This window comes from Silene latifolia, chromosome 11 (genome assembly GCF_048544455.1).
Source record: "Silene latifolia isolate original U9 population chromosome 11, ASM4854445v1, whole genome shotgun sequence".
Classification (NCBI taxonomy): domain Eukaryota; kingdom Viridiplantae; phylum Streptophyta; class Magnoliopsida; order Caryophyllales; family Caryophyllaceae; genus Silene; species Silene latifolia.
Genome location: NC_133536.1, coordinates 9,270,205 through 9,287,606, shown reverse-complemented (window position 1 = coordinate 9,287,606; position 17,402 = coordinate 9,270,205).

Below are 17,402 nucleotides of genomic sequence, written 5' to 3'. Positions count from 1 at the left end.
CCGACTAAATTACCAAATTACCCTTCTTTTTACCTTCTTCACTTTTATCTTTAATCAAGGAAAATAATTGCTCATTATCTCTGTTTCCAATTTATGTATTTGACTATTTGTGTAAGAATTATGCAATTAAAGTTGAAATAAGAAAACTTAGCGATGACCATTAGGATTGAAAATATGATATTAATTAAATGCTAATCACAAATTAATTAGGCAAATGTGAAATTTGGAAATGGACGGGATTCGACTTGACGGAGAATTGTTGGAGCTAGCAGCATATATATACTAACAAGTGCGCTTGTTTTGGAGAAGCTGATACTGTATGCTAGGTCTTCATTCATCCTTTCAAAGAACTCCCTCCTGGAAGATGAGTTCTATCGATCTTTATACAAGTATCCAAGGATTTCCTCTCACTGCCAAATCCAACTTTCGGGAGCATATGGGTCTCCCATTTGTTCAAGAGATTGATTATATGTGCGTTTTTTTGTTTTGGGCGATTTTGATGCTGACGAGGTTGGAAACCAGGTCATGAGCTGTAGGAATATATGAAATTCAGCACTAGTTAACTTAACTAAACTAGGGTTAAAAGTTAGTTAAGAAAGCTGTTAGGGAAAGTTTGGTAGGAGTTTGTTACTCTGCCTTATGTCGGTTTAGCACTTAGTATATAAAGCAATGCTTTCTTTACATTGTAACACATAATTCATTCTATTCATTTAATACAATTCTAAGCAATTCTTTCTTACACAATTCTCTCAGTATTCTTCTCTCGTCTCTCATCTAATCAATCATATTTTGTTATCTTCATCTTCCTGAACATGATGATCCATGAATTCTTTCATGGTATCAGAGCAGGATCTCCATGATTCTGTTTCTGATTACTTTGATTGATTCTCTCTTTTTCATTTCTTTTGTCTTTACGCTTCTGCACATACGTAGTTTATAAAATTGTACAAATATGATGAAATGCTTATAAATTGCTCTCCAAAATAAAAATAAAGACAAACACCGCCACTTTATAATGCTTAATCATGCATTCGTGATATGATTTATGTTACATAAACATTGTTTTTAAATCTAAGAAAATATATTTGAATTTTTAAAAAGTTTTTTATAACTTTAACACTATTTTAATAGATTTTATTAGAAAAAAATATTCATTTATTAATAAATATGGGCCGGATCGGGCCAAAATTTGGGCCAAACACTTGGGCCAAACCCGGCCCAAAAATATGTTGGGCCTTTTCAAACCAGCCCATGGGCTTTTGGGGGCCAAAATAAAAGGCCCAAGCCCTTGTAAAAAGCGGGCTTGGCCGGGTAGGGCCAATGAGCTTGGGCCATTTGATCAGCTCTAGCCTCGATATAACCTTTAGTAGCATACGCCCTCCCAACTTCCACACAAAAACCAAAGAATAATCACTCAAAGTGCTCAACATGCCAAGACTAAATCGATAACAACTCCTAATTAAACGAGTTAAAGTGCAAGCTAATTGTTCATCAGTCTTAGTATAGAAGAATAAATCAGCCGTAGAAACAACCTTGTAAACGGTCCTTAAAAACTGATCATCATTTACATTATAAAGCCCTTGAGATTCCAAAGATACTTGTGTGTATTGAGGACGATGGCTGATGATTTTATGGTTTGACATGCCTGGTTGACCCGCATACTCACAGTTACGAAGCTTGAATATGAAGAGGACCTCACCATCAACCTTATCATTCTCTTTAAGACATTTATATAATTTCAAGCTCATAATGTCCATGATCTCAACCATCATTGTTTCAGAAGAAACGCAGAGCTGATCTTCCTCCATGTTTTTTTTTTTTTTTTTTTGCTTTTTTAGTATGATAATTAAATTTAAACAACAATAAACACGAATAAATTAAACATGTAGAAGACCGCATTTATAGTAGGTTTAACATGGTATTTACGAGTAGGGCTAAGATTAGTAAAGAATGTCGGCGGGGAATATGAGATTTACCAGTAGTGCTAGGTTATGATTAGGAATTTAGGATTGATTAGCAATAAAGGATGTATAGTACCAAAAAAAAAAAAAAAAAAAAAACTTTTTTCTTTTTATCGCCCTTAAATTACTAATATCGCCCGACTAAATTACCAAATTACCCTTCTTTTTACCTTCTTCACTTTTATCTTTAATCAAGGAAAATAATTGCTCATTATCTCTGTTTCCAATTTATGTATTTGACTATTTGTGTAAGAATTATGCAATTCTTTCATGGTATCAGAGCAGGATCTCTCTGATTCTGTTTCCGATTACTTTGATTGATTCTCTCTTTTTCATTTCTTTTGTCTTTACGCTTCCGCACATACGTTTGTTTCTCTCTTTCTTTCTTCTCTATTCTTTCAAGAAAATTCATAATCAAAGATCAGAATGCCTGAAGTTGAGAATAATAACATTGATGTGAACGATCCACATTATGTTCATCTGTCTGATGCTCCTGGTGGCAAACTTGTTGCTAATGTGTTTGAAGGTACTGGTTATGGCGGTTGGAGGAGATCTATGTTGATAGCTCTTTCAGCTAAAAATAAAATTGGGTTTATAGACGGGTCTATTCCAAAGCCTGCATCAACTGCTCCAACAGCTAAAGCCTAGCAAAGATGCAATGATGTTGTGTTTTCTTGGATTCTGAGTTCTGTTTCTCCCACTATTGCTGACTCAATCCTCTTCAACAACTCAGCTAAAGATGCCTAGGATGAGCTTCAAGAAAGATTTGGACGGTCAAACGAGGCACAATTTTATGGTGTCCAGAAGAAATTGAACGATTTTTCTCAAGGAAGTGACGATATCGTCACATATTTTACCAAGTTGAAGTCTGTTTGGGATGAGATAGCCAGCATGGGAATGAATCCTAGATGTTGCTGTACTTGCAATAAAGATGTCCATCATTTATAACAACTTTCTGCAAGAGGAAAGACAGAGAGGGATTCATAATGCAACACAATTTCAGGCTGAATCCTCTGCAATGATGGCCAAGAACATGGGCAATAGAGGAAATTCCTGGAATAATAAGGGTTATCAGGGTAATAGAAACATGAATTCTGACAATCATCAAGGAAATTACAACAATTCTAATGCAAATTACAGAAACTATGGGAACAATAATAATCATGGCAATTTCAATAATTTCAATGGTGTCAATAAGGGCATATCTCAGAACCCTAATCCTTCTGCTGTTGAAGACAAACTACCACCTTTTTGTAAATATTGCAAGAAGTATGGTCATTTTGTTGATAATTGCTATCATCTGATGAACAGGAAAAGAAAGCTTGCTGCTAATGCTTTCTATAACAACCAAGAAGCTGCAGGTTCTGGTTTTGACAGTGGTCAGTTCTCAAGTGCTGTATCTGGTACAGTATCCAATTTCAATACTGCACAGGGTCAATCCAGTCAGGGAAGGGGAGATGGAGCAAGTACTTCTAGCAACCATAATAATAACAGTCAAGTTTCTTCTGCTAATTTTGCTGGTATGAATTCTTTATCCTCCTCTTTGTCTTGTAATGCTTGTTGTTCAAATCTTGCAAGTAATTGGATTCTAGACACTGGTGCCAGTGACCACTTCTGTTCAAATAAAGGTTTATTTTCTGATTTTCGAAGCATTGACAAACCATATAGTGTGACCTTACCAAATGGGGAGGTAGTCACTATTGATACCATAGGCACTGTCCATATCACACCAGATTTTGTTCTTTATAATGTGCTTTATGCTCCATGCTTTAAATACAATCTTTTGTCTATCAGTAAGTTAAATAAACAAATGAATTCAGTGGTGAGTTTTACTCCCAACCTTTGCTACCTGCAGGACTCTTCCAGGAAGCACTTGATCCTTGGTAGAAATCACAATGATCTCTATCTGCTTCAGTCTGATAATTCTAGACCATTTTTACTAGAGAATAAAGGAGATCATAGTTGTAGTGTTCATTCTGTTACTTCAAAAATTTCTTGTAAAACCTGGCATCATAGGCTGGGACATGTTCCTCTTTATAAATTGAAACAATTGCAAATTTGTAATGTACTGCCTGTTACTGAAAATGGTATAATATCTTGTGCTATTTGTGCCAAGGCTAGACAACACAGATTGTCATTTCCCTCTAGTTTGTCCACTTCTATGCATCCTTTTCAATTGATTCATGTAGACTTATGGGCCCCTATCATACTTCTACTTATAATGGTTATAAGTATTTTCTTACTATTGTGGATGATTTCACTAGATGCACTTGGACACACCTTTTATCTTGCAAGAGTAATGCTTTCTCCTTCATTAAATCCTTTATTCAGATGGCAGAAATGATTATAAAGTCAGGATCATCAGGTCTGATAATGCCTTTGAATTAGGTACTAGTGATTCTACTGCTCAATTTTTTACTGACAATGGCATCTTGCATCAGACAACATGTTTTCACACTCCTCAACAGAATGGAGTAGTAGAACGTAAACATAAATACCTTTTAGAAACTGCTCGTGCTTTAAAGTTTCAGTCTAATTTGCCTACTAAGTATTGGGATGACTGTGTATTAACTGCTACATATATAGTAAATAGATTACCTTCAAAAGTTCTTAAGAATGTTTCACCATTTCAAGTATTATTTGGCAAAATTCCTGATTTGTCTCACATGAGAGCTTTTGATTGTCTTGTTTATGCTTCTACCACTAAACCAGGAAGAGATAAATTCTCTCCAAGAGCTTCTACCTGTGTTTTCTTGGGTTATCCCTTTGGAAAGAAGGCCTATAAGTTGTTGAATTTAGAAAATCATTCTATTCTTATTTCTAGAGATGTTGTTTTTCATGAAGAAATTTTTCCATACATTAATGATACTTCTAACAGTTTCAGACCCATTGCTATACATGACACTGTTGGTTTTGTGCCTGATATGGTTAACAATACAGATCAAAACACTGAAACTGTCACAAATACCCATGATACTAGAACTGTTTCTCCTATTACTAATAACGAAAATGCTCATTCTGATCAACCACAAAGTACAACTACTAACCCTGCCACTAGACAATCAGCTAGAACATCTAGGCCACCTGCTTATCTAGATCAGTATGTCTGTCCTCATAAAACAAGAAAATCTTGTAATGCTGCAGTGAATGATTCATATTGTAGTAACACTCTCACAGCTTTATGTGAATATTTGTCTTCTAGCAACAAAATTCTATCTGTTTGTTTCAATGCCACATCTGTGGACAAGGCCTTGGTACCAATCCAAGAGCCCACTTCATATGAACAGGCTACAACTTTCCCAGAGTGGCAAGGAGCCATAGCAGCAGAGTTCAAGGCACTTGCTGACAATAACACCTGGTCCATTATTCCTTTGTCCATTGGGAAGAAAGTTATTTCCTGCAAGTGGGTATTCAAAGTCAAACACAAATCTGATGGGTCCATAGAGAGATATAAAGCAAGATTGGTAGTGAAGGGTTACACTCAGAAAGAGGGTATAGACTATACTGAAACATTTTTACCAGTTGTCAAGATGACTACCATAAGAAGCCTTGTTGTTGTTGCAGTTAAGAAAAATTGGAGCATGCTTCAATTAGATGTTAATAATGCTTTCCTCCATGGAGAGAGCTAGATGAAGAGGTTTACATGAAGGTTCACTAGTAGAAAAAACCCCTATAGTGGCGGTCATAAATGACCTTTTTGTGGCGGTTTTTACAAATTTTGGGTGCGCCGTATATCACGGGGTTGTTTACACTTTGCGGCGGTTGTACAACCGCCGCCATAGCTTACCTACAGTGGCGGTTTTTCAACATAACCGCCATTATAGGTTTATATAAAACGACGGTTGTTAGACAAGAACCGCCATTATAACTCACCTATAGTGGCGGTTATTATTTGAAAACCGCCACCATAGGTATATCAATAATATCATTATATCCCCTACATGTTCTCTATAACGGCGGTTGTTGTTACAGAACTGCCACTAAAGGTAATTACAACGTCGGTTGTTCGTACAGAACCGCCATTAAAGGTAATTATAACGTCGGTTGTTTGGTGAAGAACCGCCACCATAAGTAGTTATTTTTTAAAAAAAAAAAATTTGCTACCAAAATTTTGGTAGCAATATCCTAGAGATTTGACAATCCAAATACCGAAATGAACAAACAATACATACAAGAGAATGGCAACCAACAAACTTGTGTATCACCCGACATCAACAAATTAGTATTGTTGATGTTAAAAAACAATATACTTCCAAGTGTATAAATAATCACAAATAATCACATACACGTCTTAGCTAATAAACTAATCAACATTACATGTTCTCTAAACTTTTGATAGCCCACACCTCTTTAACATCTTTGATATCCCACACCTCTTTAACATTGCTTCTAGTTTTAGGAAGTTCAGAGCGTCATCAATACCATTAATCGCCAAGCACTTGCTCTCATTAAGATAATTGTACTCATTGGTCATTCTTATGTTCAATTTACCTGCAGTGAAAATGACATTCAAATGATGCTAATAACTACCAAGATCTTTCTTTTAGAGACAGACATGATAAACAAAAAAGTATGTCAGGCTGAAAAATAGAACCATTGCTACGATTAAGAGGAACAAAAAAGTATCCTATGACATTATTATCACTACATATGGGACAAAAGAAATACCTCTTAGATCGGATGGGGTGCCAACACAAAGTTGGTTAAAGACATGATATGAGTGTTCCGCAGGGGCCAACTGAACCACTCTTGACTGCATGATAAACAATACTAGATCAAAAAAGGAATATAAAGCAGCAAAGTTCCGATTCAAAAACTACAGCAAATCTCGCATTTTCAAGCAATACTGGTCATAGGTTTAAGTTTAGCAGAAAGCAGGGGCAACAAGTAGTAGTCAGTCATGATAAAACAAAGAGGGTGAATTTCTGAAAAAAGAAAAAAGAAAAAAAAAACAATACAGATACAGATACACCTAAACGGGTGTAGCCTACATGTTTGAATAGTAGCGCCACACATCTTTCCAGTTCCACTAAAAGGAATTTCGACTAATTTCCCCTGGAAAACATGAGAAACTCAGTGTAACATCTTTTATGAAGCATGTACAGAAGAGTGTTGTCTAAGTCATATACAAATAAATTAATCACAGAATAAAATATTAGAACAGTGGCAGGGAGGCAAAAGGTGGTAGAAGAACCTTACAAATCGACTAGAGTTATCATTCCTCAATGTCTTTAACGTTTCCAAATGATTCCAGTATACAATTTATTTGAAGAACTTTATGTTCCATTCCATCTCCTCCGCCACCAACAATAGCCAAATATTACATTGCCTATTTAGCTGTTTCAATTTTTCTTGCACCACTTTCGCCAGTGTCAAGCGGCACACGTGCATAGTTAAATAAATTAAAAGGGAACACACAAAAGCGTAAAAGTAAAATCACAACAAAACTAAACCTCACCTTACGATGATGGGACCGATTGTGAGGCATGGTTGGGGATTAAACTTGTCAGATCAGAGCCCCTAAAGTACAAAAAATCAAGAATTCAGATAAGGTATGTAGGGGCTCTTTTAACTCCTGCATATACCAGGTATGGACTCAAAAAGAATAAGAGTAGAGTGTAGGGATACATTGACAGACCTACAACCATGCTGATCGAATCAAGGTGGAGATGAAGCAAAGATGTAGCAGTCGAATACATCACCCTCTGAAGGAGATGGACATGATATGGATAGAAAAAGTTGAGCACGTTATCAACATATCACTATAAGCCAAGCTCATTTATTTATTAATAGAAGCAAAACAAGTTTGTTGTTTTCTGATAGCTCAATATCAACAGACCTCTCACTCCATAGCAAAATCCGAATAAGATTCGAAAGAAGAACAATAATATTAAGAAAAAAAAAAGTTAAGTCTGCATTATTACCTAATTTCATTTTTAAAAGTCCAGTCTTCGGCGTGCAGTTGCAAAACAAAATAACCTGAATCAAGTCAATAAAATGCAAACCAACCCATTCTCCAATAAACTTGTAAACCTAAGAGCGCAATTTCGGCAAAAGTTGAACATCAAATTTACAGATGTTTAGAGTGAGCGAGTAAATGACTAAGAAACTGACTAACCATGCTGAAGAAAAAGGAAAAAAAGCAGTAAATGAATGAAACCCACTATAAATGACCATATTGAGCTGCAGTATACACAAGCAAATAGGCATTTGATTGCAATTGTGGAAAAGACAAGAAAATTGGGATCATACTACTCCTTATTAAACAAGACGTATCAAATAAGTGATGCAAAATTGGCATCACATTTAACATTTTGACTATTTAAGCTAATTAAAACAACTGCCTATCAATCAATTATAGAATCAAAATATTACTATAGTAGAGTTGATGGGGCATATTCTGCACCCGCTGACCGAGTCAACATATTGAGCAAGGTCAAAGTCAAAAAACAGCAAGTCAACGTATTAGACCCTGCAACCGACTCGGCTGTCGGCTGTCACTGGGTCTCGGCTAAGCAACTAGCCATCCGGGAGACATATCCGCGTACTCACATCCAAGTCCCCTCGGCATGGAGTCAACCAGGCACCGCCGCCTGCCATGGGTCCCTCGGCCGAGGGTAGAACAGTCTTTCCACCTGCTCTGCCACTTGGCCACTACGTGACAAAAGGTGAAAGTCTATAAATACTCCTCAATCCTCATTGAGAAAACGATCCAATAATCCACAATTCTTCCATAAAACTCACTATTAATCTGGTATTACCTCCCTTATCTCTCTACAAAATACTTTGCCAAGTAACACACAACTTAATCACTTTAAGTTTACTGACTTGAGCGTCGGAGTGAGTACGCTCGGTACCAAGCTGAGCCCTCAGTTTGTTCATCTTTACATCTTTACAGGAGAGACCGAGAGAAAGAGACAAGAAAAGACGTCATTCATCAAGCTTACGTGGTCACAAACTCTGCTTCGGAATTACACCCGGAACAAGAGTATCTGACATTATAAGAGAAGCAAGTGACAATTTTTACCTGATCAGAAAAAATAGAAATTGGAGCTGCTGCTATTTTCTTGTATGTATTGTTGAAGAACTGGAAATAAATAAAAAACCAAAACCTTGAATTTGGAAGAAACAAAACAAAAATAATAATCATGGATTGCTTGATTAAAAATAAAGTGATGATGAGAAATTGGAGATGTAAACAAAAGGTATGAGAAAAAGAAAATAAAGTAGTTTGCGACCTGTTGATATTGAGCCGTCAGAAAACAGCAAACTTGTTTTCGTTCTATAGTACACCAGCAACAAATTATAACAAATAATTAAAACCTTAAAAAGCGATCAAGCAATTAAGAACTAAATAAACTCGAAAAGCTTCAAATTAAAAGAAGCAACCTTTGGAATTGTAGTATTGGTCTCAATGCCGACAATTAGTTCATCGGCATCGTTGTCGGTGTAATCGAATCTGTAATCTTCCATATATGCATCTGTGACAGCTTATTACAAATATTTGGTGGTGATTGTAGGGTGACTGGTGCTCGTGAGCAGCGGCGAGTGGAAGAAAGGAGAGAGGAAGGAGAGCTGAGTGTGGTCGGCATTTTGTTGGTGGTCTGGCAGACGGGATGCGGTGGTGGGCAGGTGGGGGAGACCTGACGTCGGTGGTTGCCCAAGTTGAATTGTGAGGGGATTGTAAAGGGTTTTTGGGTTTTGTCGGTGTGGAAATGAAGAAGACGAAGGAATTCAATCTGGTAGTCAATAGTCTCATGTAGTCAATAGTTTTCCACAAATGTGTTGGAAAACAGAACATGCTTTCTGTCAAAGGACATAGCTTAGATAGGAATTTGTTATGATCTAGGACTTAGTTGTCTACCCCAAATAGGAGAGCTCTAGCTGTTTAGGTGTATCACTCCAGTCAAAATATGCAAGATTGAAAACTTCATTATGCAAAATATTACTTGTACTCTCTCCCATCCCAGGAAAAACAATTAGAATGAACACGATTACATGGTTAGACATATTCAATTACTCTTCCAGCATACTACAATAGTACCGCAGTTGCTCGGGGTTCTCTAAATCGCTGAGCGAATTCTATCATGTCGTTTGGTGAATATACATATTAACACATATTCTACAAGGCCGGATCATGAATCGGTAAGGGCGTATTCACAACGAATCCAGTAACTCGCCAATTAGGATACAAAATCTCCAATTTTGATAACCATAATTCACAAAAAAAATATTAAATTAAAATCTGAAATTTACAATAATTATATAATAAATCAACAAAACACATCCTAAACCATACTAATTATCATAAAACAACATATAAAACACAAATTAAAAACAAAAAATAGCTTTACAAAAGAAGAATACTAACCTTGAAATCAAGGGTAGTGACTGGTAGCTGACGAACGGCTTGGATGGCAGGTGGGTCGACGATAACTGAAAACAAAAGGATGAAATAAAATGGTGATTAATTAGCCGAAATCGATTAAACCCTATAACCATAAAATCGATGAAATAAAGTATGTGACTAACCTAGTGACAAGGAGTTTATAGCGGCGTAATGATGTCGACGGCGGCGAAAGGAAAGGAAGTTTTGGTTGCCGGGGTTGAATTGTGAGGGGTTTGTGAGGTTTTGGCGGTTGGAAATAAAGAAGACGATGAAGGAATTAACAAAATCAATATTGATTACTGAGTATAATGTAAAGGGTTTTTGGAGGTTTTATTTTTTTTATTTTACTTATTAAAGTCGGTTTTAATTAGAAACCGACACAAAAACATATTATGGCGGTTTTTTAGCCCAAAAAATTATAATTTTGTATCAACTTTTAGCGTCATTTTTAACGTCGGTTGTTAATAGAACCGTCACAATTGATCTGTGGTGGCGTTTCTTACTTCGAAACCGCCATAAAAAGTTTATGTTATCACGTCGGTTCTTACTTAAACCGCCACTATAGACCTCTTAGATACATAAAAATTTCCTTCCCGCCATTTTATTGGGCTTTTCGCGTCGTTTCTATTAGAACCGCCATGATAACTGCGTCGTGATAGGGGTTTTTTCTACTAGTGGTTCCTCCTGGCATGATTGTTCAAGGCAAGAACTTAGTCTGTAAACTGCAAAAGTCATGCTTTAAAATCTAGAGGATATGAGCAATCTTTAAATGATTATTCCCTATTCAAGAAGAAGACAAATGGGAAAGTGGTTTATCTTGCAGTTTATGTTGATGACATACTGCTAGTTGGAGACAATACTACTGAAATTGACGATTTAAAATCTTTCTTAGACAAGACTTTCAGGATCAAGGACCTTGGTAGCATCAATTATTTCCTGGGTATGGAGTTTACAAGGACAACCACATGAATGGCTATTTCTTAGAAGAAATAATTCACCACAGAGTTGTTGACTAAATTTGGTTGTCAAGATAGCAGGCCAGTTAGTTGTCCTCTTGACCCAACAATCAAAATTGATAAAGAGTCAGGCAACCTAATTGATAATCCTGCAGACTACAGAAAGTTGGTGGGAAAATTGAATTACCTCACCAACACAAGGCCTGACATTGCATTTTCAGTCCAGTTATTAAGTCAGTTCATGTCTTTTCCAATGGAAAATCATTGGACAACTGCTCTCCATGTTCTAAGGTATCTCTCAAAAGATCCAAATCAAGGGATTCTCCTGAATAATAATTCAAGCTTCAAGTTAGAGGGTTACTGTGATGCTGACTGGGCAGCTTGTCCTCATACAAGGAGATCAGTCAGTTGTTTTGTGATTTTTCTAGGTGGCAGCTTACTCTCTTGGAAGTCTAAAAAGCAACAAACAGGCTCCCTATCCTCAGCAGAAGCTGAATACAGATCACTTAGAAGGCTTACTGGAGAATTGGCTTGGCTAAGCCGTCTACTTGTTGAACTGGATGTTCCTAATATTTCAGCATTCCAGTCAAATGCGACAGTCAGGCTGCAATCCATATTGCTAAAAATCCCGTCTTTCACGAACGAACAAAACACATTGACCTTGATTGCCATTTTGTTCGTGAAAAGTTACTGCAAGGTCTCATCAGTCTCTCCCACATTCTTACCAAAGAGCAGCCTGCTGATATGTTTACCAAAGCTTTGAATGGTCCTCAGCATCGTCTATTGCAGTCCAAGTTGGGGATGTCTTCTACACCCTCCAACTTGAGAGGGGGGGGGGGGTGTAGGAATATATGAAATTCAGCACTAGTTAACTTAACTAAACTAGGGTTAAAAGTTAGTTAAGAAAGCTGTTAGGGAAAGTTTGTTAGGAGTTTGTTACTCTGCCTTATGTCGGTTTAGCACTTAGTATATAAGGCAATGCTTTTCTTACATCGTAACACAATTCATTCTATTCATTTAATACAATTATAAGCAATTCTTTCTTAGACAATTCTCTCAGTATTCTTCTCTCGTCTCTCATCTAATCAATCATATTTTGTTATCTTCATCTTCCTGAACATGATGATCCATGAATTCTTTCATGAGCATCAACTCTCATGACTTTATCAACTAAACTAGGTTACATCTGCGTGCAAAACCTATAATAGTATACGCGATTCTTTGCGTCTATCTTTGGTGAAGTGCATAGTTAATTTCTTTCTTATATGACTTGTTTTTCTCTATTTTTTTTTTCATCTAATGGTCCTTCTTTAGTTCATAGGTTAACACCGTAATATAGTTTACACAAGATCTTGATTCTATATATACTTAGGCCCTGTTCTTTCTGGCTTATTTTCAGCCCATTTCTGTTCAACTCAGCTCTATTCATTCGATTCGATTCAGCTCGATTCATTCGATTCAGACTCCATTCATTCATTCATTCGATTCGATTTAGTTCAAATCACTCCATTAAATTCAGCTCATTTCAGCTTTACTAATTTAAATAATAGTTATTATTAATTTTGTTAACAATAATACTATTTTTTAATATTAATATTATTTATTATTTATTATTTATTATTATTATAATTATAATTAATAATATTGTTAATAATTTATTTATTTATTTATTTATTTATTATTATTACTATTATTATTATTATTATTATGATGACGATGATGATGATGATGAATATTATTAAAATGAATAATAACGTTATTAATGTTAATGTTATTGTTGTTGTTGTTGTCGTTGTTGTTGATATTATTTTTTTTGCAGAAAGGTTAGGATCATTTCTCATTAAATAGGAAAGAGGTAAAGTACAAGATCCGAAAACTTCTACAAGGGAACCATAGAGGTCACCTATTCCAAAAAAACAACGAAGTAAAAATTAACCATACAAGCAACTACTCCTGAACAACTACTTCTGAATATGACTCAGACGAAGAGTTACAAGGTACTTGATCTTCCAAATGATGCTAGCAGGAGGAGTATTCACTCCTTTAAAAATCCTTCTGTTGCGTTCATTCCATAGCTGATAGATGGTACACAAAAGAAGACATCTACGTTGCCTCTTAACCAAGCTCTTCCCCCTATTATGGCCCTTATACCACGTAGATATAGCAGCCATCGAGCATAGAAGGAATAGCCAGCCACACTGTGCCACACAAGACACCAAACAACAGCAGAGAAAGCGCATTCAAAAAAGAGGTGTGAAGCACTTTCGATTGGCTCTCACACAAATAAGACATCCGTTAGCAATTATCAGACCTCTCCTGCTCAGATTATCCAAAGTAGGGAGCTTATGCTGAATAGCAAGAAGGCCAATGAGTTTATGCTTAGGATAATTGAATGAGTCTCCCACAGTTTTGTACATGGGAAAGATGGACCCTTTCTGCCTTAGCAAATCATAAACCCGCTGCTTATAGTCAGAATAGCTTAGCAGATGTTTGGCATTGTCAATTGTACCTGCTACTTGAATGAGAGTGTCCCTGCAAGCAATAATATTACTCCAAAACCGGGAATGAGCAGCAGTAAGACAAAAATCCCAGAAGTTTGCACCCCTAAGAATGTAAGCCCTAACCCATTGCACCCAGACATTTGGAGTATTGGTTTCAAGTTTATGAATCCAAGACATCATCTGAGACTTATTCCAACTCAAAATCTCCTTAATATCCACTCCTCCTTCCCTGCCAGGCTTGCAAAACTCTGTCCCACTTTTAAAACCAATCTTCTCTTCCCATCCTCAATCCCCCAAAGGAAGTCCTTACAAAGTTTATGGATTTTCTTAGCAATCCCTTTAGGTAAGAGGATGCTAGCTCCCCAAAAATTCTGAATCCCAAAGATAACTGAGTTGATGAGTGCCACTTTGCCAGCATAACTCAAAAGGTGATTAGCCCAATGAGAAATTTTACTTCTAATTTTATCCATCATAGGAATAAACATTCTTTGAGTAAGCCTAGCTCCAAATAAGGGGATGCCAAGATACCTGACAGGGAAATCTCCCTCTACATAGCCAGTAGTGGACAAGATTAGCTGCTTCACCATAGGAGAAACCCCACCAAAGTATAACTGAGACTTCATAGGATTGACTCTAAGCCCTGACCAAGCAAAGAACCGAGCCAAACAACAATCAACAAAGCTGAATAGAGGAAGATCCCCCTTGTAAACACCAAGAGATCATCGGAAAAACCAAGTGGGTGAGCTTAACCTTCACACACTTGGGATGGTAAGAGAAGCCAGGATAAGTAGGAAGCCTTCGAGCAAATCGAGATAAAATTTCCATACAAAGAGTGAAGAGATAAGGGGAAAGAGGGTCCCCCTGACGAAGCCCTCTTTTTCCAGGGAAAAAACCAGTAGGGCAACCATTCACATTGAGAGAAAAATAAGATGAGGTGACACAAGCGAGGACCCAGGCAGAAAATTTAGCAGAGAAACCAAATCCATGAAGGCAGTTGCCCAAAAAAGACCAACTGACAGAATCAAAGGCTTTTTGTATATCCACTTTGAGGATACACCTAGGTGTGAGAAGACTCCTATGATACTTAAAAGCTAACTCATGAGCCAGATAGAATTATCAAAGAGATCCCTCCCCTCAATAAAAGTCGCTTGTTCCAAACCAACCAGGCCCCCAACACAGTTTTAAGTCTCATTAGCCAAAATTTTATCACCACTTTGTAAAAGACAGTGCAGCAAGAAATTGGCCTGAAGTCTTTTACAGTCCTAGGAGCCTCATTTTTGGGGATCAAAGCAATAAGAGTAGAATTAGCAGAGCGAGGCATCTTACCCTTTCTGAAAAATTCCTGAACAGCATCAGTGAAAGCTTTACCAGTAATGTCCCAAGTGTCTTGAAAAAACCCAGAGGAGTAACCATCCACCCCAGGGCTTTTATGCCTATTTATAGATGAAAGAGCATCTCTAATTTCCTCAATAGTTGCCATGCCATCCAGATCAGTCCCACTAGGAAGAGTATTAGTAGAGAAAAGATCACTTGGCAGGGGGGTATGACTCTCCTCAGTCCCAAGTAACTGAATATAATAATCCACAAAAGCTTGAGCCACCTCATTTTGCCCCTTACAAACATGACCATGGGCATCCTCAATAATACCAATAGTATTAATACTTCTCCTAGCAAAGCAATACGGCATAAAAATACCTAGTATTAGTGTCACTAAGAGTAAGATCTTTGAACCTTAGCCTTTTGAGCCAAAATTTTCATTTCAAAGACCTTGATTTTAAGGTAAGACAGAGTAAGAAGCTTCTCTTTAGCCAAAAGGAGTTGATTCGAGGGAGCTTTGAAGAGCAAACTGGCACTCGAGTCGTTCACTTTAGCCTCGGCCCACCCTCTTTGCAATTCCAAAACTCGTAGCATGAATGGTCTTCAAAGGTTCACGCAGCCCCCTTAATTTAGAGAACAGAGAGAAGATTTTAGTACCAGGCACATGTCTATTCCACTGGTCTGCAATCAGCTGAGGGAAGCCTTGAGAAAGAGCCCAACAAGTTAGATACTTGAAAGACCTGGGTCTGGAATAATTTTGAGGAATAGTAAGAACAATAGATGCATGGTCAGATACACCAGCAGGAAGAAAAGCCACTGTTGAACAAGCAACTTGAAGGAACCAATTAGTATTGACCAATAATCTATCCAATTTAGCCCATTTAGGAGAGCTATCTCTCTTATTATGCCAAGTGAAAACCCCTCCAAAGATAAGGATGATCGGAAAGAGCACAATCGATGTACAAGCCCTAAACTCCAAAGATATCCCTTTCATGAATAACACACCCCACTCTCTCATCAAAGATTTAGAGAAACATTGAAATCACCAAGACAAACCCAAGGTAGGGTAAGACCTACAGAGAGGTGTCTCAACCTATCCCATAACACCATCCTTTCAGAAGCCCTATTAAATGCATAAATAAAGGTAACCACAACCTTCAACTGAGTGGCATGAGAAAGAAGAGAGCAATGCATAAACTGAGCCCCACTATCTAAAACCTGCACATGAACAGTTGAAGGATTCCAAAAAATCCAAAGTCTACCACCAGAATGCTTATCATAGTTAGTTACTAAGTGATAATGACGAAATTTCTTCCTATGAATATTACCAACATAATTTGATTTTACATGGGTCTCAATAATACCACCACAATCAACCTTATGATGTTGCAGAAAGCCTAAAACCTCCTGCTGTTTTAGGGGGTCAGTCATCCCCCTCACATTCCAGGAGGAAATGATCATTGAGGTGAAAGAGGGGGGGTTGCCCTCCAGGCTCAATCTCCACAACACTTCCAACTTCCAATTCAATGTGAACATTCTCATGTTCCACATCAAGGTTAACAATAACAGGGGCCTCCTCTGCTAGCACAGAATACTTATTAGCTAGAGTAGTAACCACAGGATCAGTTTGAGGGATTGAACTTCTTTTTGGAGAACCCTTCTTAGCAGGGGTACTACTAGAAGCTTCAGTAACCTTTGCAATTGGGGCAGCAACAGGAACAGATTCCTTTGCCTTATAAACCTGCTTTGGCTTATTTCTATTGCATCTATCCTGAGTGTGACCAATTTTTTTACAGGTATGGCAAAAGTGTGGCACCCATTCATAAGCAATCTTTTGGAGAACAGTACCTCTGTAGGGAGTTTGGAGTGTCATAGCCTTTGGTAAGTCCTTTGAAAGATCCACCTCAACCAAGATCCTAGCAAAAGCAATCTTACTCTTAAGAGTTGTTGGCTCATCTGCACAGATAGGTCTCCCTACGAAACTGGCAACCTTACTAAGTGCAGCCTGAGACCAAAAACAAGGGTCAAGATTTGGAAACAGAACCCAGATAGGAACTGTGGTCAATTCAGCCAATTCCTCAGCTACCGTGGGTGACCATGGCTTAAAGACCAGAGGGTAACCATTAACATTCCAGGAATCTGTCTGTATAGCATCCATATCTTCTTTAGACAGAAAACGAAAGTAATACCACCCACGAGAGAAGTAGAGAACCTCAGGTGTAGTGATATGGTTCCAGTGCTTAGAAATTAGGGAATTTAATTCCACAAGGGAAGTTTG